Here is a 6,405-nt window from a genome sequence, read left to right on the forward strand (position 1 = left end):
TTTTTTTTTTTTTTTTTTTTTTTTTTTTTTTTTTTTTTTTTGTAGGTATGTGGATGACCACATTGGCCTCTCTGAACTCTCAGACCTATCTTCTCAACTTGGCAAAAATATTGGTCTCCATCTGAATTCCCCCTATTGTGCTGTGGCCTGGAAACCCTCCCAGAAGGAGGCAAACCAGTTGTAGGATCACCTTGGCTCATCTCTCTGGGTTCACTGCCAGGTGCCACCTAATGTGCGTTGTATAAAAATTGCTGTTTCATGTATTTTCCCTGTTGTTTAGTTGTTTCATGTGGGAGGATAAATTCAGACCCTGTTACTTCATCAGTGACAAATATTGATGTCATCCTATTTACACAAGCCTTAGCTCTTACGAATCTCCAGCTTGTAACTCTTCCTTTGGACCAACAAACTATTCATGGATCTCCAAATGTTCCATGCCCTTTCTCTGTGTCTTTTCATACTCTGCTTCCTCTGCCAAAAGTGCCTTTCTCTTCTATAAACCTCTCATCTTAGAAGATAAAGTCCATCTGCTATGCCCTCCCAGAAATCTTCCTTGTCCTTCCACAAAAATCAGGGTCCCTCATGCAGGCACCCCAATGCCTTGTGATTATCACTATCATATTAGTCCTGACCTGCTTCCCCCAACAAATTGTGTCTATTTGAAATCAAGACCTCTGCCATAGTATCGCTGCTCTTCCAATGTCTAGTTCACAATAGGAATCAATCAGCTGAATAATACCTAACCTATTTCTCTGTCTACCTTGGCATAGATGTGTCTATATTTCACTGGAATTTCTCTGATACTATAGCTATTAATCATGAATTGAGAAATATTTTAGTGAGAAGTTAAAAAAATCCGAGTCTCTTGCTCAACAAAATGAATTTATCTTAAATACAATAAATAATTTTATTTTTTTATGTTTGAGAGAGAGAGAGAGAGAGAGCATGCAAACAGGGCAGAGTGATAGAGGAAGAGAGAGAGAATCTTAAGTAGGCTGCATGCTCAACACAGAGCCCAATGTGGGGCTCGATCCCATGACCCTGGGATCGTGACCTGAGCCCAAATCAAGAGTCGAATGATCAACAAACTGAGCCACCCAGGCACCCCATACATAATTTTCATATTCTTAAACTTATTTTACATAAAGTAACAATTAAGAATACATAATATAAAATGTCCCTGGAGTTTATTTGTGCTTAGAGGCCACACAACTGTTTTGTGATAGAACAAGAAATTAATAATCATGGAAGGAACAGGATAGAAATGTTTATGCAATGAAGAAGAAAAGCAATGTTTTTGAATTTGTCTGTGACATTTAAATTTATAAGTATTTGTATGGGAGTCCTCCACAAAATTTCTTTAACCTCATTTTATTTAGATGCCAATGTGGCTCTTTACATTGAAATATTCCTTAGTGTATTCTATATTACTCCATGGCAATAAAAACAACGTGTATATCAAGCTGTATTGCTCCAGAACAGAAAAAACAAATGGTTAATCAAGCTCAGGTATCCTTCTTAATGATCCATCATATAGACCTTTTTTGGTTCACCTATATTTGTTGCTGTTGTATCTTACCAAAAGCTAGGAACGATACCTCACACATAGGGTTTTGTCCATTGAGAATTAAAATCGACTATTCTTGGTAGCCCATTTGATTCAGAAGTAGAAAGCCTGACAAGCTTACCTCGCCCTCATTTTATTCTTAGACATCAACTGGCAATGATCCACCTGCCAGTTTCAATATATTCTTTTGCTATCATCGTAACAGATCCACTGAAGTAAGAAGAAATACTGCCCCTGGATTTTCCTAAAGAGTCCTGATTTCTAATATGGTCTCCACTGGATGGCTCCATTTGTACACCTATACGTGTCAAATCAGGCATCTTGTTCTTTGCGCAGGAAGACGGATGTGGGTGGATGTAGTCAATGCTAATCTCTCCGAAAGCTGTATTTTTATTTCACTGCTTGAATGTTTAAATCTTTTGGAATATCACTTTTTTCCCCTCTCTGCTTTGTACCCTCCTTAATTGTTTGAAAAGCATTTTCAAAGTCATCCACTTCAATCATCTTATTTTATTTTATTTTATTTTATTTTATTTTATTTTATTTCTTAGAGACGAACTGAGTGCACATGAGAGTGGGGTAGGGGCAGATAGGGAAAGAGAGAATCTTAAGCAGGCTTCACAGAGCCCAATGTGGGGCTTGATCTAAAGACCACGAGATCATGACCCGAACTGAAATCAAGAGTCAGACACTTCACTGACTGAGCCACCCAGGTGCCCTCACGCATCTTATGTTAAAGAGGACAGCAAGACACAGAAAGACTAAACTAACCAAAGTCTCACAAAAGTGAGAAAAGGGAAATTCAATAAAATATACACTTGTGCCTTTATTGATTATTTTAGAGTCCTCAGTAGAGTTAGGAACTATCCCCTCTCTCATGTCTGCCTTTCTCCCCTTTCATGGAAGGGAAGCTTCAGGCCCGAACGTGAAAGGCATGGTGTTTACAGGGTCAGTTGAGGCCCTTGGTACTTCACCCAAATGATCTCATCTAATCTTTGCAACAACTTCATGACCGATGTGAAACTGCACTGAGAGAAATGAACTAATTTACCCAGATTGAAGAAATTAAGCGTATGCAAGCCCAGGTCAGTTGGACTCCAAAGTCTTTACACTATAGAGTGATCTTTCCATGCTGTCCTCTAAAACAACCTGAAATTTGAATGAAGGGCAGAGACAGGGAGGGAGAAAGAGGAGGAGGAAGACAGGAAGTGTTTACTTTCTAGTTAATTTCTGGAATATTCTTTTTACTGTCCTCCCTCATACTGAGCCAAGCCTGCCAAGGACAAGGACTGTTTTATGCAACCTCGTATTTTTGGTGAGTCCCCCAAGGCCTGGCGCATAGTAATATTCAACATATGGTCACGTATTTAATAAAATAAATGTAAAAATATACTTAAATTTGCTATCAGAATTTCTACATATTTTTGACCTGGAATTAAAAAGTAGGTCCCTGAAACAAGGCATCGTCCTTCTATTTTTTTTTTTTAAATAAAAACTGAAGAAGTAAATGTTTTATGATCATTTTCCTCCATTTCAACTTTAGAGTACAATTATCTGAGATAAATTAGCACTCATAAAAATTGCATAACGTGATTTCTGCACTGGCAGACAGGACCTTCTCAAAGCAAAACTCCATTTTTAGTTTAGAGTCACAGAAGACTTGCTCTTTGCGCCCATTCTTGCTGCAGACAAGTGCCGATGCCAACCATTCCACGCCAGGCTTCAAACAGAGCGATCCCATCTAGAACATCCCCTTGCTTTTCATGGCACCTGCTTACCCTCAAGTACCTCTCCCCCACCTACCGTAACTAAGACACGGTTTAAATTGCATACATGATTATACTTCTATAGCTTGGTGTGCTAGTTCCAGAATACCAGCCAACTTTTTATTTCTTTGTGAATTGTGACTGGTTTAGGAATATGCACACACCTGTGGAGAGCTGGTGATCCATTTGTCCCTTTCACGTTATAGTTGGCGGTAGAGACAGTTGTAAGTGTGACATGCAGGCTAGCGTTTGAAGGAAGAAAGTACAGTATTGATACAAAGCGGTTACGATCACTCTACATGTATAGTGATTACTCAAGTCTTTGTACATCCAGGGCTGCGTCACTGAATTGTTGAATGTAGGTATAAGCAATTCAGAGAGAACTCAGAAATTTTCAGTGTTTCTTCTCTTTCCGTAAAATCGCCTCGCATGCGATTCTTAAGTGGTTTTCATATCCAGTTTAAAACTGAAAACCTGTTTGGGGTCAAGTTCAGTTTGGTATTTCATGGTCCTGAAAAAGAAAATGAAGTTTTAAAAAAAGAATAGGACCCCAGTCTCCGTTAATGGCATGCAAAGTGCCAGCACGCACGGGTTTTACATAAAATCTAAAAGATAAATTTAACTGATGTGTTTTCCAGTTAAACATTCGCTTTAACATGGATTGCGAGACTCTAATGTTTCACAAGGGCAGGTTTGTAATTGAGACACAAAGTATTTAAAACAGGTGGAGACCATGCATAGCTTCCCTTGGAAGTTTAATGCTGTAGCACATAATTAAATAGAATTTATTGAGCAAATAAAGAAACGTTACTCCAAATTAAGTCTTACAATTATTACTGTATAAGGCACTTATGTACTGCTTTTTGTTTTTATAATAATTGCTATCACAGTTATACGGTTTCACAAATATCTTCTCCTCTACTATTAACGGTCTCATTTCACTGAAATATATCCAAGATCAGATAATCAGTCTGGATATCAAACACACAGGGGGACAGTGCCAGAGTCTTGTGCTCATCATTTACACAAGAGACACTTTAAAATTGGGTTTCAGTCCAAACAAAAGCTTTATGTGCAAAGTAGAAACTGCTTCCCCAAAAGACCTGTACCCGTGACACTGAACACAATGGTCTCTGGTGACTGACTTTCTTCAGTAGAGCAGCTCTGGTCATAAGGAACATACACTTGATCTTAGCCAAAAGGTTGAGAAGTGATAGGAACATACGACAGAAATTGTCAGGTTGAGGAGTCAGCAAGTTGTAGTAAGAATGACCGAGAACATGCATGGAGCACTGGCCCAGCCCCCCAGGGTCTCTGAGTGTCTGTGGCATGGCAATTCAAAATACTTAACTCATTTGTCACAGTCATTGTTGTCTGTCACTGATGATATCAGAATATAGTCCACATTCAAGGAACTCACAGCTGAAGAGACCACAAGGTCAAAACAAACCTTCATTCAACCGGCATGTGTTCTGGGATCCTTCCCCCTGTACGTGTGGGGTCCTTGGTAAACCGTGTTAAACAGAAGGGGTGAATCAAAGATTGTAAAACTGCATTGGGGAGTGAAAACTCGGGGTTAGCTTTCTGGAGGTGAGACGGGTCAAATGCCTGATAGACTGTAGCTTAGGAAAGAAAAGAAAGTGCAGGGGCCAGTCGAGAACCCTCCTCAAGACTCCCGTCAACATCTGCTTCCCAATGCGATGTTCTAGGTCAGAGATGGGCTCTGTAACGCAGCTGCCTGGAGCCCTGGCAGGAGAACCTGGCAGGAGAACCTGCCTGGAGTTCTGGAAACTGCCCAGCTTAGAAACATGTTGCTGAGGAACTACTCAGTGTGTCTATGAATACTGGGATTTTCCTCCTTTCAAATAAAATAAAATAAACCTCTAAAACCAATATAAATTGAAAAAAAAGCAAGTATTACTAGAAAAAAATAAAATAAAATAAAATAAAATAAAATAAACCACAGGTACACTTTGTTCATTAGCCAAATACCCAGCACTCCTCTTCCTTTCAACCTGCACAAAGCTGTCAAGGTCATGGATCTCAGGAGCGCAAGTGACTAACTGGTGCAGGGCAAGCAAAGGAAAACACGTAAATCTGTGACCCTCGAGGCCTGCACTCACCAGTGCGTGCTGGGTTCACGGCCACTGCTGCACTTACAGCAGCTGCCAACGTCAGTGGGACTGAGGAAGACTGCCACGTGACCCTACTACTGAGGATCCCTCCCAGGCCAGAGAGCACCTGCGCAGGCTGATGGCAGCGCTCCCGAGACACAAGAAACCTCATTTCCTCTGTCCCTTACGTTCACCCTTGTAGTGTTCCCTACAACTCCCCATATCTCCCCTGCCCACTGATAATTGGAAAGATCCTCAAGAGGGCACACTAGTATAGAAGAGAAATACCTGGAAACAGTATAGATCCGCGGTAACAGAAAGGAGATAGATTGGATAGACTTTCAAGACAGTAAGAGCACACAGACTGGTCCTAGCAACCGCTGAAATGGATAAGCACATTACAGACCTCATGCTCAGGTAACTCAAAATGCCACTTTTCTGAATCATAAAATACAATTCCTATTTTCCTGCATGCTTTCTCATTACACATCATATTCCTTAAGTTAATCTGGTGGCTAGACTCTATATTAACTCTCAGTCCTACAGATGACTCAGAGGCCTATAAACAATTACAGAAGTTGAGTCCTCCAGCCCTGAATACATGGAGTAATGTTTCAGCAAACTAACTAAGGTAGAAGAGTTTTGTGCCAAATGTTACCCTAGAGCTTTTTAAAGAAAAAGTCAGAAAAACTCATCACAATCTTTGCTTATAAACTTATAATCAAAAGCAATTTCAGGGTGGAAAATAGAGATCAAGTTCATATCCCTGAAGTGCATTTATCACTGCTGATGACCATCATTACTCAGAAGAAAGAGACTTTGAGGGTCCAGGCTACTCCAGAACTATCTATTTGATATCCCAGAAAGACGAAGCACGGAAGTTTTGAGTCATCAGAGGACAGGTTAGTAGGCTGTAGGAGCCACGCCACGTCCAAAGGTATAACAATTAAAGCGAAGA

This window comes from Herpailurus yagouaroundi, unplaced genomic scaffold (genome assembly GCF_014898765.1).
Source record: "Herpailurus yagouaroundi ecotype Mexico unplaced genomic scaffold, PumYag 164, whole genome shotgun sequence".
NCBI lineage: Eukaryota > Metazoa > Chordata > Mammalia > Carnivora > Felidae > Herpailurus > Herpailurus yagouaroundi.